The sequence below is a fragment of the Triticum aestivum genome, chromosome 1B, assembly GCF_018294505.1.
Source record: "Triticum aestivum cultivar Chinese Spring chromosome 1B, IWGSC CS RefSeq v2.1, whole genome shotgun sequence".
In the NCBI taxonomy this organism is placed as follows: domain Eukaryota; kingdom Viridiplantae; phylum Streptophyta; class Magnoliopsida; order Poales; family Poaceae; genus Triticum; species Triticum aestivum.
This window is the reverse complement of record NC_057795.1, coordinates 537,722,435-537,746,229: the sequence shown is the minus strand read 5'-3', so window position 1 is coordinate 537,746,229 and position 23,795 is coordinate 537,722,435. Positions and strand designations below refer to the sequence as shown.

The 23,795-nt window shown below is 46.1% G+C and overlaps 1 long non-coding RNA gene across 3 annotated transcripts; it reads right to left on the bottom strand.

Annotated features, from left to right (window-relative positions):
• Nucleotides 1-2,022: 2,022 nt before the first annotated feature.
• Nucleotides 2,023-8,625, bottom strand: LOC123136892 (uncharacterized). Of its 3 annotated transcripts, none has more exons than XR_006467457.1 (5): nt 8,004-8,625; nt 7,826-7,888; nt 7,398-7,529; nt 6,377-6,479; nt 2,023-5,520 (listed from the first exon to the last, which is right to left on the bottom strand). It is a non-coding gene; the product is annotated as an uncharacterized lncRNA (long non-coding RNA). The 3 variants fall into 3 exon arrangements; XR_006467450.1 differs by having other exon boundaries at nt 2,023-2,443; XR_006467452.1 differs by lacking the exon at nt 2,023-5,520 and having other exon boundaries at nt 6,213-6,479.
• Nucleotides 8,626-23,795: the final 15,170 nt, after the last annotated feature.

The window sequence follows — 23,795 nt, the reverse complement described above, 5'->3', positions numbered from 1 at the left end:
AAAAAGGAGGAGACGTCTTCCCCAACCGTACGTGCGTTGAACGCGGAGGTGCCGTCCGTTCGGCAATAGGATCTTCGGTGATTTGGATAACGACGAGTACGAATCCCTCAACCCCGTTCTCTTGAACGCTTCCGCGCATGATCTACAAGGGTATGTAGATGCACTCCTCTCTCTCTTTGCTAGATGACTCCATAGATTGATCTTGGTGAAGCGTAGAATTTTTTTATTTTCTGCAACATTCCCCAACACCACCGTCATTGGAAACAATAAGACTAAGGATGTTCCCCAACAGCTAAGCCTCCAGGAAGGTAATGGTACATGAAGCCACTCGTTGCGATATCCAACCATATAGGTCAGATCATGGGTTTTCATGTTGGAGAGAAGGTCTGAATAGACTCCAGAAAATGCCTTCAACAAAGAAGGGTAGACCGCCACTGCCATGTACAAGTAATGAAGGCCAGACCGAGGATTTCACCCTGAACTCAAGGCCCGGTAATCGAAGGGCGCAACCAAAAATGAAGCCTGCGGAGTTGCTCCCACCAACTTGCCATGTAGAGATAGATCCAACATTTATTTTATCATGCATCAAAGCAACATCATTTGATTGTAGACGGTTGTCAAAACTTCATTTTTTTTTGAACTGGCCGGCAAAGCTGATGTTCCATTGAATTAGCAGAAGAGAGCGACAAAAAGTTTGATCAAGTGTATCAGTGGATGGCAGAAGCCGACACAAAGGAAAAACAGAAACAGAGGCCAAAGCCTATCCGCATGCCGACTCCTCACGACACATTCCCGAAAGGGTGCTCAAAACTTCATCTTCACCCACAAATCTCCTGATCTCTCGATACTTCTTGGCTTGATCCATGGGGAGTTGTATGTTAAAATAATGATCACCCCTTTTGCTGCTTAGGTGTTGCACTGAGTTTGCCTCTTGATTTGTGAAAAGTGGCAATAGTTGTTTCTGAAAAGGTTGTGTACTCGTGTCATGTTGATTCTTTTTTTTTTCTCTAAGATTGTGTCATGTTCGTTATGATACAAGAGGTAGGATCTTCTTGATTTATAAAAGATTTTCATTCAAACCTCAAGCTAGCCAAGAAGTAGAAGTTGGTAAAGATGGCATAAACAAAAGAAGAAAGACAAACAAACCAAAATCATATCATGCACGATTCAAATATACATGACATTGCAATCTAAAGTTTTTTCATTCCTGTAATTTTTTGAACCCTAGGAATTAAGAGGCTCTTAGTTTCCTTGGCAATGGGGTTCGAGTAATACATCATGCATGGTTCAGTATCGGAGTCTACCATGAAACATACTGTGCAGTGTACACGAAGTGCGTAGGCACATATACACGTGGGAGTTCAGTGTACACCGACGTACGGAGCGTCACACGCGCGGCAGGGCCTCGATTGCTCTGGCCAGCGTGCACATGCACATGTCTAGCATCGGCCAGCATGCATGCAGCACAGGAGCACCCCTTGACGGAGCTGCTTGCTGCTTGCCTACTGTTTCTCTCCGACGCGTTAAACGGTCCAGATATTGGAGGTTTGCAACACAAATTGTGGCGCGAACCAGCAGACTTGGACATGCATGTCGCATAACTGTACTGTGGTACTCACCGTACTGTTGGTTGCGCCATTCTGCTTCTGCAGCCACTTTAATTGGTGCAGTGTCCGGCATCTTCTCTTTCACCAGAAATGACAAGGCACCTTAATTGGGACGGTTTACTATTTTTGTAGCTTGCGCATTATTGCATGCGTACGGCGAGACTGATGTGTCAGCTGGAAAGTTTTTCAATTTAGTAAATCAATCTAATTAGCAACATGTATATTTATTAGCCTCTCTGTCATAGTTATCAAACGTCTATCTATTTCAAAGTTTAACTTTTACTATTAGTTGATGAAGGGGGTACAGAAATAATAATGTGATGAGAAAACAAAGAAATATACCGCACTTATATAACATACTTCCTCCGTTCCTAAATATAAGTCTTTCTAGAGATTTCAATATGGACTACATACGGAGCAAAATGAGTGAATCTACACTCTAAAATATGTTTATATACATCTATATGTAGTGCATATTGAAATCTCTACAAAGACTTATATTTAGGAACAGAGGGAGTACTTGATGTAGAAATTTAATTACAATCAAAAGAGAATGTTTTCTTTGGGGAAAAAGCAGCTGTACTGCCAATGCATTTCAGAGGATGAGCAAAGGAAGTTCAGTTACATAGGTAGGGATTAGATATCCCAGGAACAACGAAACATACGACAACTAATCAGGTTGTGGGAGCGGCCTCATTGCCAATTTAGACAAGATATGCAAAGCAACAATTCATTTCAAAGATATATGCAAAGTGGCTTTGAAGTATACACTACTTTGGTATCTTTTGTGAACTGAAGAACCAGCAAGGTCAAAGGGCCCACCTGAACATATATTTCTGCAAACATTAAAATATCAGCCGGGCATCGATCAGGCTACATGAACTGCAAGTGTAACAGTATAAAAATCGATAGGCTTACAAGAAAAGAAAAAATAAATAGAGGAAAAGATGATAAGACCTGCAACAACACTACTGAACCGGCATCTCAGCAACTATCGTCACAAAATCATCCCAAGAAAAGTGTATGGAGTGTAGCAAACACAACCAGCAGTTCAAGAAATTTGCTCACGTATGTATAGTCCTTTTTTCGAAAAGGTAGAAGAATAACAGTTCTTCAATTATCCTTGTCAAAGGTCTATGCATTACATTTAGTGATCAACAGATAAACAGCGAGGCCTCGCATTCCCGGCAAACAAAAACTAGCATAGTCGAAGTTGAAGGTAGACATGTTTAGAGTGTAGATTCACTCATTTTACTCTGTATGTAGTATGTAGTGGAATCTCTAAAAAGAGTTATATTTAGGAACAGATGGAGTACTAGCATAAAATGTTTTTCTTTCAGAGTTTGAAAAGATGGAGAAGAACATATATATCGGCACGGACAAATTAAGAAGAGTGGTATTGTCGAAAATGAAGCCATATGCTGCAGTTTCATACCTGGCTGCAGACTGCGGTCTGCTTCCAAAACACCAAATAACCGCGGCTAGCTTCTTGCCGTGTGGAGCTGCAAGCTCGGCGGACCGTGTCGATGGCTAGCTAGCTTCTGATATCACGCACAGCTGACACCACCACATACGGGCGAGCACACGCAGGCGAGGTGTGCACGGTGGAGAAGAAAGGCACATGCATGCATGGGCCGGCTGCCGGCGCACGGCCGGATCGAGCGACACACTGACCAAGCAAGGCCGCCGCGGCGGTGCGTGCCGGCCGGACGCCGGGAAGCGACCTGGAAATGAATGCACGTGCCCTGCTTCTCCACCTCGCGCGCCTCGCCATTCTCCATGGATCTCGATCGGCGGCAGCATCTGTGAAACTACGCGCGCAGATAGCTCACTATGCATGCCCTTGCAAGGCAGCTATCTCCCACCTGCTACGCTAGGCTTTCAAGACTAATTAAGGACCTGGCAGAGAACGCTTGTTTGCAGGGTGCACGCTCTCGTCGAGATTATGTAGAGGCCGGAGCTAGAGAGGTTAACCGCTCCATGGACGGGACGGGAGAGAGGAAGGCAGCATGAATGGTAATGGCTGAATTATCTACGGGACCGACTAGGCCGGCGGGATTGACTACAGCTGGGTCACATGTAGGCTGGAGGCGTGACTAGTGGAGTTGCTTTTGATCATTCTCCTTCAGCCGATCGGTTCACACTTTGTTAAAAAAGTTGCGATGACAGTCTGTTAATTTCTCTCACCTCCAACGTTTTTACTAAAGACTAGTCCATTCACGGGAAGTACGTATAAAGCATGTCCAACATAATAAAAAATTACATCAAGGCCTTTGGATCGCCGTACGACCATTCAGAACGGCGCTGCTATACACACGACAGGGTGCAGCCGAACTTTGGACGATCCTATTGATCCAACCGTGCATGCATGGGACAAGATGGAGCACATCCGCTGGATCCAAGCATCGTTCACTGATCGTGCAATGAGCATCGGCTGCATAGTAGTTCCGCATTCAGAACAAGTCATCGTTACCGCCATTCCCATACCGGAGCTGGCCTGATGGCAATTCGGCACTCTTCGTGCACGTGCCACCAAGGAACAGCACCCCGAAGCCTGAATCGATCAGAAAGGCTGACACGAAAACTCATTGTTGTGTATGCACGATTAAAAAATAACCCTGCCGCCCAAGCAGCTGGCAGGAATCTAGCCGGAGCTCCTTGTAATCCATATCGACGGACAAACTTGAGGTGGATCGAAGCCCAAAAGACAGCTCAAATAAGAAGTACCATCATCTGTTCGAGTGCCTCCCCTGCGAAGATTAAAACCCTAACCTATCGGCTAGCCAGAGTCGAGGCATCATTGATTTCCCTCCCCGTTACCGGCAAAGATCAAGGGAAGGAAAGCTTTACTCTAGTCGCCTTGCAGGGGGGTGGGAATAAATGTATAACCTTTTGTTTCTATGTAACCAGGGGCTGAGCTACGTACTTCTAGCCGGTGTCACTGGCACCGGGTGCAATTTGCACTTACTTATTGGTTTAGTGTGTAGGCTATTCAATTGTTTGATACGTAGGCATGTGTTCTTCTATGTGGACACCAGATAATTTAAAGCCTGGATCCGCCCTACTAGATTACTGGGTAGAAGTATATTTTTTTAAAATGGGTAGAATTATACTTCACGTACGGCCGGTGGCTGGTGCAATCGTGACCTCACAATAGCGTTGGTGCGCACCGGGTCGTCGTCGATCGCGCTAATGGAGCAGCGCCACGTGTCGCGGGCTGGTAGGGCGCATCGACTCCCTCCCTCCCTCCTTCGCGGAAGGAATCAAGAACAGTCTCGGTGACAGTGCGCGAAAAGGCAAAGTAAAGTGCGAAGAGACCCGGCGGCATCCCGATCACTCCGCTCGGAAAATAACGTCCCATGTTAATTTGTTCCCATACACTGGCCCGGTGCATGCTTTTTGCTCCTGCTGCTGGACGGCGACGATCGAGGACGCGCGGCAGCATCTGTAATGTTCCAGCCGGCCAGAGGTCAAATGTTCTCAACTTTTCATGTCGGGACTTCGGTTCTTGTTCGATCGCCACTTTGGTCAAAGAAAAACATTTTATATTGGCAACATGATTCTTTTTTATATTGACAACATGATTCTACTAGCTAGTTGATTACACTTAAGAGTGGGGCAACGTTACGTTTGGTCAAGATCGACCGACCGAGCATATATTCGCCCACATTATTATGTTTATTATTACTAGCAAAAATGCCCGTGCGTTGCAACGGGAAAAGAAAAATATCGCATGTCCGGCTTCTGTGATGTCTAAAGACCCCTCTTCTCTCTCACACACATACATGCACATGGATGTGCCTTCTATTTTGACATGACACCCGAACCCAAGTCGGCCGTTCACCACCTGATCATCCACACCACCTGATCATCCATGTATCCTGACATGGTCGAGACGAGCTCATCCACGATACTGCCCGAACCACACGCATGCAAGGGAATGTTCATATAAAACATAGAAAAAACTAATCTCATCGAGCTACAAGTGAGGACCGCCCATGGCAATCTTAAAATAAACATTTGGAATTTCAAATTTTGTTAAGGTTGCAAAATTTTGTTTGAATTTTTGATATTTATTCATGATTTTAAAAATGTATTCAAATATTTGAAGGAAAATCATCCACACTTGTTTCCAAGAATTGTTGAAAATATTTAAGAAAAATAAACAGACCTGTCGCTAAACTACTTTAACTGGGGCGCTGCAATTTGAGTAGTCGGCAGCTAGCTCATGTGGTTGGCGTCGCTGCTACCTAGCTTGAGTTCGCGAGATCGAACCCATCGCGTGCGGTTTTGTTTTTCGTGCCATTTTTACGTGCTCGTTTCCTGGTTATGGGCCGGCCCGATTACGCGAGCCTGAAAGCTCGACTGTTAGCTTGACTGAATGTTGCAAGGTCCTGGATGTACCTAACTGAATGTGCAATGGCACTGTACATGAAGCAGAGTAACAGACAATGTTGCTGATGCACTACATTTGTAGCTCATATTCTAGTTTCTCCTGGAACATGTATGAATCATGGTGGCACTTTGCTTTAAGGTCTTGTGCTAGCTATGTGGCTGTGAGAGCTGGGTGTAGTTCTAGCGTCCTCGCCTTGTTTGTTTTGGTTGTTGCACCTACTCTAGCTTCTAATACATTCATATGCATCTCTTCTAATTTCAATAGTATTATACATATAATCCTATATTTCAATTGTACCCAAATTTTTGTGTGACTGCAGAAACCACAAGATAAATAAAATGCTGACGAAAAGATGACAGATGGAAATCTGTACCTCACCAGTTCAACATATACCTCTCCAAATGGTCAGGCCCAAGTCACAACGAATATATCAGGCTCTAGCAGCCTTCTCCATCCTCCTCCTCTCTATGAATTACCTGTATGAGCGGGTAGTTAGGAACTTACGATTATCATAAAGATTTATTGTCTCAGTGGAAAAACTATGATAAACTTTTTCTAGCTTCTTCAGCAAGGCAGGAGATCTGTCGTAGGATCTCATGGGATAGCTTGGTTTCTTGTGACACATGAACGCACCTGTTCATATATGTCTCACAGCCTATAAAGTTACTTAGCAATGTAATACATTTTTTCAAGTAAAATAACACAGCAGAAGAAATAGAAAACTTTTAATCTCTGAAACCTAGCTACCCTTATCTACCCAGTTGATCTTAACTTCCAAACTATATCAACGATATCTTGGATTTGAGAAAATAAAAGCATATTTGAAGTTATTATTGTTGACACTACTACTCAAATATCCAAACAATCGTTTAATCAGATTCAGCAGACCTTCATACAAATATGAGTGTAGAATGAAAACATTAAACCAACGAATCTAGGTTCCATTGTCACCAACATACACAAATACAAATGGAGTTAGTGAAGGCAGATGTTAACTTTGGCTTGAAAGGGAAGTGATATCATCATAGACGGGATCAATTTTGGTGGAATGACCTTCATCTTCAGGGAAAGAATGGATAAATATAAAGAGAGAGCATGCATGAGATTTATAGCAGAACAAAACAAAGCATGACATATCCCCGCCCAGCCTCCTTCATTTCTTCAGCACTTTGTTATCACATCCCAGATCGATTTGGCTCGGTTCTAGAGGACCTTGTCTTAATTGAAGATTAATTTAAAGCCAACCTGCACCAAGTTTCCTCCATTGGTGACATAGTGGGCTAAAACTGGGGGAGGCCAAAGAAGTGCTGCCTTCATAGGCTTCGCTGATCAATCCGCCCTTCTCAATTAATCTTGCTATGAATACTTATTAGTACAAGGGAATTTTTACCCACCCGAACTCTATTGTTGAACTCGGCATGGCTAAGGTCCCACAGTCCAGCGTGCGCTTTCACGCCAATAGGGGGCGGCTCTCCAGCACCATCATCCCCGCCATTCACTATCCTCAGCTTTGTCAAGAAGATTGCCTGCAATGCACGATTCGAACCATGTCCAAGAAGTTTGGACAATGAACAGGTTGTATGTGATACTGAACAAGAATAATTGTATGGCAGAAAACATTGCTGAATCTTTGAACCTGTCCTTGCAAGGCAAAGTGAAAGAAATGTATGAGGTGACCCACCCAAAGATTACTAATTATCGCTAATTACAAATGGGCGAACAGAGCAGGTTTCAAACGGTACTGGATCATTCTTGCAGGCAGGGGAATAAGGATGTTGGGTTGATGCTATTCAAGAAGGAAAAGGCGGAGGTCATCACGAACCTTTAGGAGATGGGCGTTCTCGTGGGACAAGCTCGCAACCACGCCGCGCTGCTCCTGCGCCCACTGAGGCAGAGGGGGAGGATGAACATGTCAACGAGCAGAAAGAAATCAAAATCGAAGCGGGCCGAATTGGCGGAAGGAGGCGGGCGGGCGCAGATCTCATGGCCCGGTGGCTCACCTTGTCCTGCGCGCTGGCTTTGGCCTCGTCCTCCGTCGCTACTGCCTCGTCGTGCTCGTCGTCCTCGGGGGTGTCCGGGCTGGCGACGCCCTCGCTCCTATCGTCATCTGGCGCGGGCTTCTCGGCCGGCGGCGCCACTCGGGCCTTCCTCGACCAGCGCCGGCCCCAAGATGGGATCTCCGGCTGCTGCTGCTGCTGCTGGCGGTGGCGGCTGTTGCTGGGGTAACTTGGGGCAGGGGTAGGCACTCCGGCAGCGCGCGGCGAGGGAGGGGCAGCGGCGTGCGGTGACGGGAGGCGGGCTGGCGGCGCGCCGGCGGGGTGGGGACAGAGGTGGCGGCGCGCTGGAGTGGAGATGGGATTGACAGGAAGGGTCGTGCTGGTCTGGATCTAGCCGCTGCGGGAGCGCCATGGCTTCCCTTCTCAATCTAGGTGGAAGAGAAGGGAAGAAGGAGGAGGCAAGGGGAGGTCGCCGGTGCGGAGATGATGGAGGCCGGAGGCGGACGGGGAGAGCGCGTGCCGGCAAGGGGCGGCGGATGACGCGGGCTGGCGGCGAGGTGGCGGCGTCGCCAGATGCAGCCGGGGTCGAGGGGTGGAACAAAGGAGTGCGGACTGAATTTCAAACAAAAATAGGGTTTTTTCACAAAAACACGAAGCGTTTTCCAGATTCACTTAAGAAGGGACTGCGGGTTTAATTTCCAAAAACTGCAGGGACTTTTTTGCAAAACAACCACGACGGACGGGCAGTATATATATATATATATATATATATATATATATATATATAAAAGGTAAAGATAAAGATTATTATTATTACGTGTGGTGCTTGATTTTAGGAATTACAGCTAGATCGAGGTGGCATGACACGACCGTACCAAGCATTAGTTGATGGTTACCCTACACCGCCGATCGGTGTCGCTCCATCCATCCGTGCATGCAGTGCAATTCAATGCCTCAAGCATGCAGATCGCGCGAGCACTGTACGTGCTAGTAGTAAAAAAATCCCACTGGTAGATGCTTACTTGCGTGCTACGTACACGGCTACTTGTACACGCACGAAAATTCAGATCGAGCCGCAGTCACGTTGCGATCGGCGTGCCGGCACACCGTCAGCCCGTCGTCCGCCGGCCGGAGCGTCCGGCCACGGGGCGTACGTTAGCGCGCGGCCGGCGCAGTGGATCGGCGGATCAAGGGCTGGAGGCCCTACGGCCGCGCTGGCCGGTGCCGGGGAAGCAGCGCGACGTACGAGCCGGGCGGGCGCCACACGCCGCTGACACGCGCGCTACCGGCCGAGCCGCGCAGGTACGCCGGGCCCTAGGACGGGACCGTACGTATTACATATAACGCAGCGCGCGACACCGTCTCTGACGAGCACCAGCTCGCTGGCCCGGCCGGCCACCGGCGCGTGAATGCTACCCTAGCTGCCCCGATCGGATCGGATCGTGCGCGCCGCGCGTGATGCACGGGAGGAGCCAGCTGTACGCTCCCGTGCACGCACGGTGCGTCACAGTTCGCTCCCTGACGCTGCCGGCGAGACGCCGGGACCTACCTACCGACCCCCTTGCCGGAGTCGTCGTCGTCGGTGCCGGCCGGGGCTGCCGTCGAGGGGCATGGGCGAGCGTCGGTGGGCTGTGAGTTGGAGGCGATCGAGCGTGGACGGACGGACGGCCATTAACTCGTGCACCCTGGCAGCGACCGACAAATGCCGGTTGACGCCGTGGAGCGCAGGACATTCCACATGGGACCGATATGATGATGATCCTTGGCCGGAAAGGAACGGCGCCCTCGCTCGTTGCTGCTCAAGTTTCCAGATGCGCGCGTGGCGCGATTTTCACCTTGAGACAAACAAACCGTACGTGCGTTGCCGTCATTCAAATCGCAACCATTCTACTGTGTATAGGTATGCACAGAGGACACGTCGTACCACAAGTCAATGAACAAACTAAAAGATCGACGATGACACGGCTGTGCATTACGAAAGGTCGAGCACTTCAGTACACTATTACTGTTACAACTTGGCCACATACATATCCCTTGGAATGATCGTCTCCACCGTCACATCAATCTGTACATGAGCGCGGAAAAGCCGCAGTTGAGACGCATGCACAAGATCTAGACTACCCGCCCGCCTAGGGTCGCAGGGAGAAGGACTAATCACCAAGAGCTCAAGAGTCTTTTTTGACGACGAGCATTGGGAGGAAGTTTTAGCACCCACATTAACCCCAAAGAGAGCGGCGCACAAATTTGGTAGGCTCCGGCCCAGGCGATAAAGCTAGAGATAGGAAGGCAACGGCGCAGCTCCGGCCGGAGCCCACCGTCCCCGCGCGCATGCATGCGTGACCACCACGGAGAAAGCAGGACTCTACAGTTCGCCGGAACAAATTAAACGTACGTAGGTATAGGGTGTGTTTGGATGGTGCCCCTGCTGGCCCTGCCAATCCGTGGGCTGCCAAAATATTGGCGCAGAATTCTGCCGCCCCTGACTCGCCAAAAAGTTGGCGTGAAACTAAACTACCGGTGCTACTTTGGGCAACGCGAGCCAAATTATTGGCCCTGATCCAAACATTCGCCCACGCCGGGTCAACTACCAATTTTTTGGTTGGGCTGTTGTAGGCTGCAATCCAAACAGCCTCATAGTACGCAACGGACGCGGTGCTGGCCATGCATTTACGCGCGCCTCCTTCCACTTTTGCTCCGCTCTCATGGCGACGGCGACCGCACGGCGGGCACGCCCGAGACGGTGCTCGAGAGGGAGGACCACCGTGAGGTCTAGAGCTTGCCGATGCCCGGTGGGTTTTGTTTCCTGAGCAGTACGTCTGCGAGGGACGGATCATGGAGGACTCAACATCAAATTAAGTTTCGAGTTGCTGCAAATGAATGGCGCCATGCATCTGGACACACATCTACACATCTAGTAGTACGTACTAGCTGTGTAGGCAGGTGGTGGCGGTGATTTGTCTCTTATCCTGACTGTGTTAGTTGGATTGCTACCCTACCGCGACAATCCGGCTGCTTCGTGGTCAAGTGGTGTGGTGGTATGGTGGCATCTTCATTCCCTGCATGCGCCGGCCGCTAGTGGTTGCCCCAACCATGTGTGTAGGTATCGCAAACATGTGCGTAGGTTTAGAACATAGCTAGAGCGCCCTACTTTGACAATGGCAAGTTCCATCTAATGTCGTGTCTTTCTTTGAGGATATATATGGTGACCACATTTTATTTTTAATGAGAGAAAATTCGGTGATGTCTCATCGGATGCACGAGTCATGCTTTCTTCAAGCTTACGACTCGCCTTTTGCTACTGTTCCTTTCAATGCTCCGGCGAAACAGTACACCAAGATCAGAACTACTAATGAACAGCAAAGGTCGGCACTAATTTATGAAACCGACTTCTTAAATTATGATGGCATATGATAGCGGTATAGTAAATTGGCGAAAAAACAAACTTGTGAGTATAAGATGCTGTGGAAAGACATTGATGTAAACGACATGTAGACGCTCATAAATATGAAATTTGAGGATATGGCGATGACATTTTATTTTCCATGAGAGAATATTCGGTGATATCTCGTCAGATGTACCGTGTCATGCTTTCTCGGTGAAGTTTACGACTCACCTTTTGCTACTGTTCCTTTAGATGAAGGCAAGTTCGGCATTAATTAATGAACATCCTATTCGAAAAATATATTATTTTTATAATTAATGAACAGCAAGATCGGGACTAATTTATGAAACCAACTTTTATTTTGATATCATTGGCAAATAAAACATTGTAAGTTTCAAAAATTGTAAAGAAGAAGAAACATTGATGTAAAGGATAAGTACACACACATACATATGGAGTTTGGTTAAATAATATAGCCATTTTCGAACAGAGAAAATCACAAATGAAGTTTTGTTTTCTGATAGTCCCTGAACTCAGAAATCAAAAAACTCTAGTCCCTCAACTGTCAAAATCGGATATTTTTTCCTCCCTCTGAGTGGTTTTTGGCTCACATGGACCGATATTGGCCTTTGTCCTTGCCACATCAACGCCACATTGCACGCATGAGTCCAAGTACCTCGCCACCCTACCAGCTTCCAGTCGGCCTCATATACGCGGTGGTGCCAGACCAGGCGACAAACATCTTCACGACGGCATCCTTCCAGCTTCCGTGTGAGTTCATGCCATGCACCCGGACGGCGATCCCGTCCCCGCCGATGTCATGGCAAAAGACGAGAACGAAGCCGACATGCTCGTGGACGCCTCACCGACTTTCGGTGAAAATCGCACCTGACTGTGTTCTTGGCGGACGATGACGGCGTCTCTGACGTCGTTTCCTTCTCGAGACATCGTCGTTGCAGGTCATGTCAACTCGATCGGAATGGTCTGGGGGAAACTCTAGAACTGGTCTACCGGATCGAACGATGATGACGTCTTTAGTGTTGTTGTCCCTCCTGGGGGCATCATTTTGGGGCAAGTGCGGGTTGGAGTGGACAAGAGGAAGAGCGGTGTTACATCTGCTGCAACGCCGAAGGCAGATCTCGGTGGCATGGCGCAACGAAGTTTCAGCGCCGGGCGCGTATGGATGGATACGTGCAAGATGGTTTTGTCTGGCGTCGTGGCGATGTCGACGGCAGTATATGGCCTGACGAGGTAGACACGTTGATCACTCCTGAAGGTGGGAGGGCGGAAGATGACGACAGCTGATCCTAGAGCGTGCGTAGGCAGTGCATGTACATGGTGTACCTAGAACCGTTGGCTCTCTCGGCCTGCCAGCGGGCGGCTCGTTGAGGCCACATGAATAGATGTAGTGTGTTGATATGCGGTCAGGGCACGTCATCAAGATTGTAGGTGTAGCGAAAATAGTTGCCAGGAAAGTGGCTTTTGATTGATCCATGTGTTCGTTTTGTTGGGTTCTGTGCAATAATATAATAAAGTATCGATGGGAGAATTGAAAGAATGATATCACAGATGGAAGAAAACATGATACAATGGCAAAGTGAGATGACTTCAGAGAGGAGAAGATGGCAAAAAGAAAGTGAAATCATGCTCAGTAAAATAAAAACCCTGGAGGAAGATAAAGTCAGAAACAATGCACTCTGGGCTAAAAGTGAGAAAAAGATTAAAGAGATGGAGAATATTCAGATGGAGCTGCAGGAGTTAAGTAGAAAACAACAAGAAGAAATTCAGAAGCTAGCAATGGAGGCTGCCAATAGAGAGGAATATGAAATGGAATTAGCAAACATAGACCTTGAAGCTTATGAGAAAGAAACTCAGCAGAAAAAGGAAGAGACTGATTCTGGGAAATACAATGAGCCAACTGACTATAATGCCAGTCAAGAGTCAATTGGAACATTTGGAGAGAAAATGGTTGAGATACATGGGAGTGAGATCCTGGATAAGGAGGGGGAAGAAAAAGATGTTGAGATTAAGAGAAGTCTCTGGCATAAAGGGAAGGAAGACAAGAAAATTGAGGATATGGCAAAAATCAGAGCATAAGAGAGAGACAACTATGGTAAGAGTCCTGAGCTGGTAACTGCCGATGCTTCTTTATTGCATATTAGTTCTTTGGTGGGAATTGATTTGGGTTGCTCCATAGAGATGGTGGATAAAAACATAGAGATTATTAATAAAATGGAGATAGCTAGAAGAGAATTGTACCTTCAAAATATTAAAAGAGAAAAAAGGGGTAAGGGAGAAGAGGATTGTAAGGATGAGGGAGAGAAGGAAAAAGATATCCCAGTATATATAAATACTGGAGATATAAACTTAGAGGACCTTTGTTCAGACTTTGAACACTCTGATGCTGATATAGAGGAACAACATATTAAGAAACTGAGAGGGATGCTCTCAGGGAAAAAAAAGTGGCAAAAAAGCTCACCGGCACTTGACTGTGTGAAGCAATCAGTTGGGATTGGGGTCCTCAGGAGAAGGAGAAAAGGAGAGAGGACTTAGTAGAGGTTTTTTTTCTGATTCTTAATTAGGACAAGTATATAAAAAATGAGAGGAGTTTTCTCGAATGTAAGGGGTATAGGACAAGATCATAAAAAAAAGATACATCATAGAAATGATTCTAGATCAGAAGCTAGACTTTATTGGGCTCTCTGAGACCATAAAGCAAGATTTTACTAAAAATGAGTTACATAATCTGGGGGGGGGGGGGGACTACCAATGGAGTTGGAACCCACCTAGGGGCATGTCTGGAGGAATACTGGTGGGGATTAATAAAGATATGTTTGATATTGAGGTTATTGGAAAAGGGCAATATTTTTTGAGAATGTTAGTGTTTGATAAAAATATCAAAATGCATTGGAACTTAATCACTGTCTATGGGGATGTACAGAAGGAAGGGAAAGCCAGTTTTCTTGCTGAACTGGCAAGACTTTATCATGACAACCCCCTGCCTTGCTTGGTTGGGGGAGATTTTAACATTATTAGAAGTGGTAAGGAGAAGAATAAGCCTATGCTTAATGAACAATGGCCCTTTATGTTCAATGCTATTATTGAACAAGCAGGGCTTAGGGAATTGCCTTTGAATGGGAGGAAATACACTTGGGCTAATAATCAGGAAGACCCTACTTTTGAAAAATTGGATAGGGTGTTGATGTGCCCAGCTTGGGAGGAGAAATATCCACTTACCATACTGCAAGCTTTTGCTAGGGAAATATCTGATCATACTCCCTTGTTCTTGGATACAGGGGAGGCACATAAACATAAATATACATTTAGATATGAAAATGCTTGGTTTCTGAGAGAGGGTTTTAGAGAGTTTGTGTGTAACACGTGGAATGAGAGATATTTTGGGGACACTTTGGATAAATGGCAATCAAGACTGAGAAAACTGAGAAAGAAAGCTAAAGGGTGGAATAGAAATATGGATGCATGGTACAGGAAAATAAAAATGGAGATAATAAGAGAACTTGAGGATCTGGATAAGAGAGTAGAGGTTTTTGGGCTAAGTGATGTGGACAGAAATGAACAGAAAAAGCTCAAAGCTCAATTGAAAAAGGTAATGCTACAAGAAGAAATGAAATGGTTGCAGAGATATAAAGATACTGAAATCAAAGATGGGGATAGAAACACCAGGTACTATCATGCCAAGGTAAATGGGAGAAGGAAAAATAGAATTATCTCCCTGGAACAGGATGAAGGGATTGTAGAAGGGGAGGAGGAGTTAATGGAATATATAACCAAATTTTATAAAGAATTATTTGGACATCCTGAAGAGTCTACCATCTCATTAAGAGAAATGGAGATGGACAAAATTGATGCACAAGAGAAAAAAGAACTTCTGACACCTTTTTCCCTAACCGAAATACATCAAGTTGTATTTGGGTTGAAAAGAAACAAAAGCCCAGGCCCTAATGGGTTCCCTGCTGATTTCTATCAAGATTTCTGGGAGCTGGTTAAGTGGGATCTGAAAGCCCTTGTGGATGGTTTTGCAAAAGGGGAAATAAATGTTGCCAGACTTAATTATGGCATTATTACTTTAATACCGAAAACCAATGATGCTAAACAAATTCAGAAGCTTAGACCTATATGCCTGCTAAATGTGAGTTTTAAAATCATTACTAAAATACTGATGAATAGGCTAGCTAAATGTGTGGCACCTGTGATTTCCAGAACACAGACTGCCTTTATTAAAGGAAGATACATAATGGTGGGGATAGTAATTTTGCATGAGGCCCTGAATTCTTTCCACAAGAATAAAGAAGATGCCTTAATATTCAAAGTAGATTTCGAAAAGGCATATGATAAAATAAAATGGCCCTTTGTGATTCAAATGTTGAAAATGAAAGGGTTTTCTGATAAATGGTGTGACTGGGTAATGGAAACTATGAGAGGGGGACATGTTGGTATTAAAGTGAATGATGAAATTGGCCCATATTTTAAAACTTTTAAAGGTTTAAGGCAAGGATATGCTATGTCACCTTTGCTATTTGACATAGCTGCTGATGCCTTGGCCATTTTGATGAGTAATGCCTTGGAACATGATGTGGTTAAGGGGGTTTTGAGTAATGGAAAAATAAGGGGATTAATATGTTACAATATGCTGATGATACTATATTTTTGATTAAAGATGAGGTGGAAAGTGTGAAAAATCTCAAACTTATTCTGGGGGCTTTTGAGCAAATGTCTGGACTCAAGATTAATTTTCATAAGAGTGAGCTGCTGCTATTTGGCAAGGCTAAAGAGAAACAAATGACTTATCAAGAAATTCTGACATGTAAAATGGGGAGTTTACCCATTAAGTACTTAGGAATGCCTGTGTCAGAGACCAGAATTAGGAACTCACACTGGGATTGTGTGACTGACAAAATTGAAAAAAGATGTGGATGTTGGCAAGGGAAGCTGTTGGGCTCCATTGCGGGTAGAATCACTTTGGTGCAAGCATGCCTGACCAATATACCTTTATTCATGATGTCCTTTTATGTTGTTCCCAAAAGGGTTGTTAAGAAAGCAGACTTCTTTAGGTCTAGGTTGGTGTGGCAGGAGGATGAGAATGTTAAGAAATATCACCTAGTGAATTGGAAAGAATGTTGTTTACCTAAAGAATTAGGTGGTTTAGGGATACTTAATCTTGAAATGATGAATATTGCACTTCTGCTAAATTGTTTTGGAAAATGGAGACTGAGAAAGGTCTCTGGCAGGATATTTTAGATGAAAAATATTAAAAAGGTGGTTGTCTGGCTCTAGTGAGCAAGAGGCCTGGGGACTCCCAATTTTGGGCTAACTTGCTAAAAATTAAAGAGATATTCTACAAATTTGTTAAGAAAAAGGTGGGAAATGGGAGAAACACTAGATTCTGGGAAAACTCCTGGGTTGATGATAAACCATTAAGGGATGCTTATCCTAGACTATATGATATTAGTTTTGACCACAATATTACTGTGGAAGAGGCCATACAGAAGGGATGGCATGGTTCAAGTTTAGAAGGACTTTGTATGGGGAAACTCTGAAATTATGCAATTGCCTCAAAAAAAGATGTGAGGAAATTCAAATGCAGGGGGGGGGCAGACAAAATTTTGTGGACCCTCACTGCTGATCATAAGTTCTCTGTAGGGTCCCTTTATAGGAAGTTGGTCACTGTAGGGATGAAATTTCCACAGAAATACCTGTGGAAATCTAAGATACCTGCCAAACTGAAAGTGTTCTTATGGTTGGTTAATAAAAAAAGTATTTTAACTAGAGATGTGTTGTTAAAAAAAGGTTGGAAGGGAGGAAAGGATTGTGTGCTTTGTGGGAAAGATGAATCGATTGATCATCTGCTTTTTTCTTGTCCTGCTGCTTCATTGTTATGGAGTTTGGTCAGATGTGTGTGTGGATTTAAAACTGTTCCATCAAATATTAAAAACTGTTTTGGGGGATGGATTAGGAATTTTAATACAGAAGATAAGAAAATGGTTCTGGTGGGGATCTCAGCCCTTTTTTGGGCAATCTGAAAAAGCAGGAATGCGATTATTTTTGAAAAGAAAAGGATAAATGATCCTTTCTACATTGTCAAAATGATGTGCAGATGGTTAACTGAGTGGTCAATTCTGCAGATAAAGGAGTCATCAAGAAAAATGCTGGAGCTGGGAGCAAGGGTGCTAGAACATGCAGCAAGTGAGGTGTTCACTGCCAAACAAGGATGGATGATCAAGGTGGCGAGGCTGGAATGAAGAAACTCCTTGTGGTGGTGAATCTGAAGTCTGTTGTTCCTGTTACTTGGCTTCTTCAGCTCCTTGGATACTTTTGCTGTAATATTGATCGTTGTAGGTGGGATACTGTCGTAGCTGGTGAACTTGCTTTTGGGTTTGCGCGGTGTGTCTGGCCTGGTTTGGCCCTCTGGGATGTTGCAACGTCGTGTAGTTAGCGTTTGAATGTGGTTGTGAACTTTGATGGTTTTCAGTAATGAAAATCGGAAGGGACGAGCCCTTCTTTGATAAAAAAATATATAATAAAGTGGTTGTATGCATCACTTTGATGTAGAGACAGAGGATATTCCTCCTTTTCGAAAGAAAATACGTCCGTCCATGACTGATGCGCATCGAGCCCCTCCATGGTGATCATTTTAGCGCTCAGGTTCCGTCTCCTCGCGCACCGTTCTCGGGTCCGTCAGCGTCGGCCCAGCACGGACACGGCCTTGACCTTGAGGTCCGCCAGACTAAGCTGTCGCGGCTCCGGCAGCGATGAGAGCGCCTCTGCCATCATGACAGGTAAGAGGTGAGGACATGGCAGCGGTGCCACCGTTGCCTACCGTCTCTCCTGCTACTGCTTGCTGCTCTGCAGTGCTCGTTCTCGTGGGATGGCGCGAGATCATGGTGGACACGGCGCCAGAGGCAACGTTGGAGTGGCCATGGGATGGCGTGGTCATTAGCTCAATCGTGGCCGGTAGAACAGGTGTTAACTAAGAGAAAAGAAAACGCTGCAAGTTGTTGCACGCAACACCAATCCAATTTCTCTGTGTTCGTTTACCTCTGTTTGAGCAACCAACGAGAGTAAAGAGAGACAGAGAGAAAGGCTACCTAGTTTGCAACATCCAGCGTCGCCGGGCCACGGACTTGCAGTGGCTAGCCTTGTGGCTCTAGCTTGACACGACGGGAACGTCTTGCTACACGCAGAGGAGTGCAGATGCAGCTCCGGCGGGACGTGGTGGTTGCGCGCTCACATGGCCAGCGAGAGCAGCTTGGCCTGTATGAAATCCTGTGAAAAACACGATCGCTTGCCGGTGGAAGACTTTCGAAATCGATTTCGAAAGAGAATTACTAATCCTTAACTTTTCGAGGAAGCCTGAGAGGCATGCACAACAATCGTTTGGCGTTTTGTCTAAATGAAATAACATCAGCGTTAGCGTTGCATGTGCGTCTTTCTTCTTTTTTCTTTTTTACCTACTAGCAAAAGGCCCGTGCGTTGCAACGGGAACAAAACCAAAATCTTCAATGGCCATGACCATATTTTGCTGCATCATCAAGATACACTATCACTCTCAATTTCGTGAAATCATGAACAATTTTTGAAATCATGATCTCTTTTTAAACTCATGAACGTATTTGAAATCATGAACATTTTTTAAATTCGTGAACAATTTTATAAGTTTTTGAACATTTTAGAATTCACGAACATTTTATACTATTTGCAAACATTTAAAAAAATTGTGAAGTACTTAAACAATTTTCTTGAATCGGCAAACATTTCTAGAATGGAAAACATTTTTTGGAAATTGGGGGGACAATTTTTGAAATTCACAAACATTTTTTGAAATGCATGATAATTTTTTGAATCAGCGAACATTTTGTGAATGAATAAACTGTTTTGTAAGTCACGAAAGTTTTTTAATTTTTAGGATATTTTTTCATTCATGAACATTTTTTGGATTGGCGATTTGTTTTTCATTTTCGTTAACTCTTGTTAATACACGAACTTTTTGAAAAATGATGAATATTTTTTTATTATCCAAACATTTGTTTTCAAAATTTCAAACATTTTTTGAATAAGGAATGTTTTTGCAAAATCATGAACAATTTTTTATTCCACAAACATTTTATCTATTAAACATTTCATTTCAAAATTGTTCTTTAAAAAAGATTTGTGGAACTTTTTTGAAGTCCCAAATTATTTAAAGTAGAAAAAAACAAAAAGAAAAAAGAAAAAAAAAGAGGCTGCCCGGACATGGGCCGGCCCAAACGGGTGTGCTGTGTTTTCTCCCAGCGCGCAGAGCATAGGAGATGCCTACTGCATGAGCCGGCCCATGCGGAGGATTCCTCTGTGTAATTTTTTTATCACTTATAGATGACATTGGTGGGTAATATTTTGCAACTTTGGGGACAATTTCTGTAACGTACCGCCAAAAACAATAGCCTCTTTATTATTAGATATAGATATAGAAATATAAAAGCTTGGTCAGCTGGAGCCCTATTCATCCCGAAACCACTCAGAGCGGCATCAAGGGGCGAAAAGTTGAAGCTACTTACATATTGGGCGTCAAGATCTATAGGGATAGATCAAGACGCTTGATAGACTTTCACAAAGCACATACCTTGGCAAGATTTTGAAGAAGTTCAAAATGGAACAGTCAAAGAAAGGGTTATTGCTCGTGTTGCAAGGTGTGAAGTTGAGTAAGACTCAAAGGCTGACCACGACAGAAGAAATAGAAAGGATGAAGGTCGTCCTCTATGCCTCGACCATAGGCTCTGTAATGTATGCCATGTTGTGTACCATACCCGATGTGTGACTTGCCATGAGTCTGGCTAGGGACACCAGAGTGGTCCAGGAGTAGATCACTGGACAGCGGTCAAAAATATCCTTAAGTACCTAAATAGGACTCAAGAAATGTTTCTCGTTAATGGAGGTGAAGAGAAGCTCGTTCGTAAAGGGTTACATCGATGCTAGCTTTGACACCGATTCGGATGACTAAAATTCTCAATCCGGATATGTATTAGATGGTGGAGTAATTAGCTAGAGTAGCTCCAAGCAAAGCATTGTAGACATAGAGATTTGCAAAGAACATACAGATGTGAATGTAGTAGACTCGTTGACAAAACCTCTTCCACGAGCAAAACATAATCAACACTAGGACTCCATGAGTGTTAGATTCATTACGATGTAAACTAGATTATTGACTCTTGTGCAAGTGGAAGACTATTGGAAATATCCCCTAGAGACAATAATAAAATGGTTATTATCATATTTCCCATTCATGATAAATGTTAATTATTCATGATAGGATTGTATTGACCGGAAACTTAAATGCATGTGTGAATACATAAACTACACAGTGTCCCTAGTAAGCCTCTACTAGACTAGCTCGTTGATCAAACATGGTTATCGTTTCCTGACCATAGACATGAGTTGTCATTTGATAATGGGATCACATCATTAGGAGAGTGATGTGATGGATAGACCTAACTATAAGCTTAGCATCAAATCGTTTAGTTATTTGCTACAACTTTCTTCATGTCAAGTATCGGTTCCTTAAACCATGAGATCATGCCACTCCGGATACTCACTACAAAAAAAAGACACATCCATGACATTTTGGGCCGAACGAAACTTTTTTCTGTTATACTTATGACACTTCTATGACGATAATTGTGACAAAACCCGGTATCATCATAGATGTGGTGGGCTCCTACTTCTATGACAAAAAATCATGACAGAAAATGGGCTTTTCATCCTGGACGGGTCGGAGACGCAGCTGCATGACATTCTTTGGTCCGTCCATGACGGAAAAAACCGTGGTAGAAGCGAGGGCGAGGAAAATTTCGAGGAGTTCCCGGTTACGGTGGGTGGTCGGGGGACGAGCGATGCACGTTTCTCTCGTACACGTACGCGCGTGTGTGCGAGGCGTTGGCTCTAACTGAACCCGAACGAGGCATTGGGCTCTAACTAAACCTGAGCGATTGCACTACAGGCTACACGTTACTGAACCCGGGCGATCGATCGATGGCTGTTAACTGAACCCGATAGAGCAATTCCTTCACTGCTGCTGCTAACTGAAGCCGATCGATGCTGCCTCTCTGGATGACCAATGATCATTGCGGGGGGTTTGGATGAACAGTGAGCGGTGGGGGTGGATGAACAGGACCCCGTGGCGTTACCTCTGGATGAACAGGACCCCGATTGATCGAGCTGGTTGGGGCTGGATGAACAGGACCCCGTGGAGGGCTGGATGAACAGGACGACCCTGTGGAGGGCTGGATGAACAGTAGACAGTGGAGGGGTGCCCGTGGAGGGGTGGTTGAATAGTAGACGGTGGAGTAGCGTGCAGTGGAGGCTGGATGAATAGGAGCTTGTGGAGGCTGGAGGAGGTCGACGGTGGAGATGAACAGTATCCCGTGGAGTCCCGTTTTGCGGTACACCACACCCCTCCCGATGAACAGGACTCCCGTTTCGACCATAGCGCTCCAACACAAGTCCGTTTCGTCCGTTTTGTGGTACGCCGCACCCCTCCCGATCAACAGGGCCCCCGTTTCGACCGTAGGAGGTCCATTTCCTCCGTTTTGCGGTACGCCAGACCCCTGCGATGAACAGGATCCCGTTTCGAACGTGGCAGGTCGAACACAAGGCCATTTCCTCTGTTCTGCGATATGCCAGGCCTCATTTCCATCACATGTTCCGTCCAAGCCCTCCAGATGAACACGACGATGCATTCCGTTCCGACCCAGCCGGCTGGCTCCCCATGAACATGACGACGATGTTGTTTCTCCGTTCCAACCCAGCCATGTACACGAGCCCTGACCGTACTTATGCGCGAGTAGAAGTTCGAGACCCCGCCCATATGTACACATACGTGGCCGTATTTTCTTTCTTGCACACTGGTCGCTGTACGTACGTGCACATGCTACGTGCGCGCCTCTACTACGACACGTGCGCGCCTCTACATCCACCAGTATGTACGTACACGTTCGCGACCAGAATGACACTGCTACGTATGCTTCGACTAGGTGGGTCCCGACTGTCAGGCAATTCCTTGCATGCGAAGATGTAGCTGGTGGGTCCCAGCAGTCAGTGGGGTGAATCGTTTTTTTCGGACGCACTTCCTTGCGTGCGAAGATGTAGCTGGTGGGTCCCAGCAGTCAGGGGGAAACGTTTTTTTTGCAAAATATGATGGCCCGTCCGGTGGGTCCCTGCTGTCAGGTGGAGGAATCATTATTTTCCGCGTAATAAGGAGGCACTTCCTTGCTGCGGCCGTGGACCCAGCTGTCAGCCTCTCCACGGACAGTCCACGTTTGATGGAAGTTGTTCCTTGACCACGTTGACCACGCCGCGCCGAGAGAACCAGGGCGGTGGACGACGGCGAGGCTAGGAAGGGGACGACGCGGAGCCGGGAAAGATGCGGTAGTGGATGCCCACGAGAGGAGTATGAGGGTTCACTCGTTCGGCTGTGGTGTGAGGCTTCCATCACCGCAGAATAACAGGGGGTGTGGGTGAGTAGAGGGATGGCCTGGCCAGCGGCGGGAGTAGTAGGGGGCGGTGAGGCCTCCGTGGCATCACAGCCGGCCACTGGCGGTAGGAGCATGCAGCACGACCGGCGCTGCTTTGGGCGGCTGGAGCAAGAAGACCAGAGGTTGAAGAAGCACTACGGCCGTTGGATGGACATCGTACGGTCACTTGAGTTAGAATCGTTCATATATTGACTAAAGTTGACAAAGGCCTCCGTCCCAGTCAACTTAGTAGGCCCACAAGTCAGCCTCCCACCAAGGTGGGTCCCAGCTAGCAAGGAGTATTCATTTTTTTGTGCGTAATAAGGAGGCACTTCCGGTGGGTCTGAGCTGACAGTGGGGGGAACGTTTTTTTTTCGCGAAATACGGTGGCCCGTCCGGTGGGTCCCAGCAGTCACGGGGAAACGTTTTTTCGTGAAATACTGGTGGCCCGTCCAGTGGGTCCCTGCTGTCAGGTGGAGGAATAATTATTTTCCGCGTAATAAGGAGGCACTTCCTTGCGGCTGCCGTGGACCCAACTGTCAGCCTCTCCACGTACAGTACTCTTCCGATGGAAGTCGGTCGTTGACCACATTGACCACGCCACGCCGAGAGCACCATAACAGTGGACGACGGCGAGGCCTAGGAAGGGAACAACGCGAAGCCGGGGAAGACGTGGTAGTGGAAGCCCGCGCGGAGAGGAGTACGAGGATTCACCAGTTCGGCTGCGGTGTGAGGCTGCCGTCGCCGCAGAATAACAGGGGGTGTGGGTGAGTAGAGGGATGCCCTGGCCAGCGGTGGGAGTAGTAGGGGGCGCTGAGGCCTGTGCGGCAGCACAGCCGGCCACGGGAGGCGGGAGCAGGCGGTCCAGCCGGCACTGCTTTGGCGGCTGGAGCAAGAAGATCAGAGATT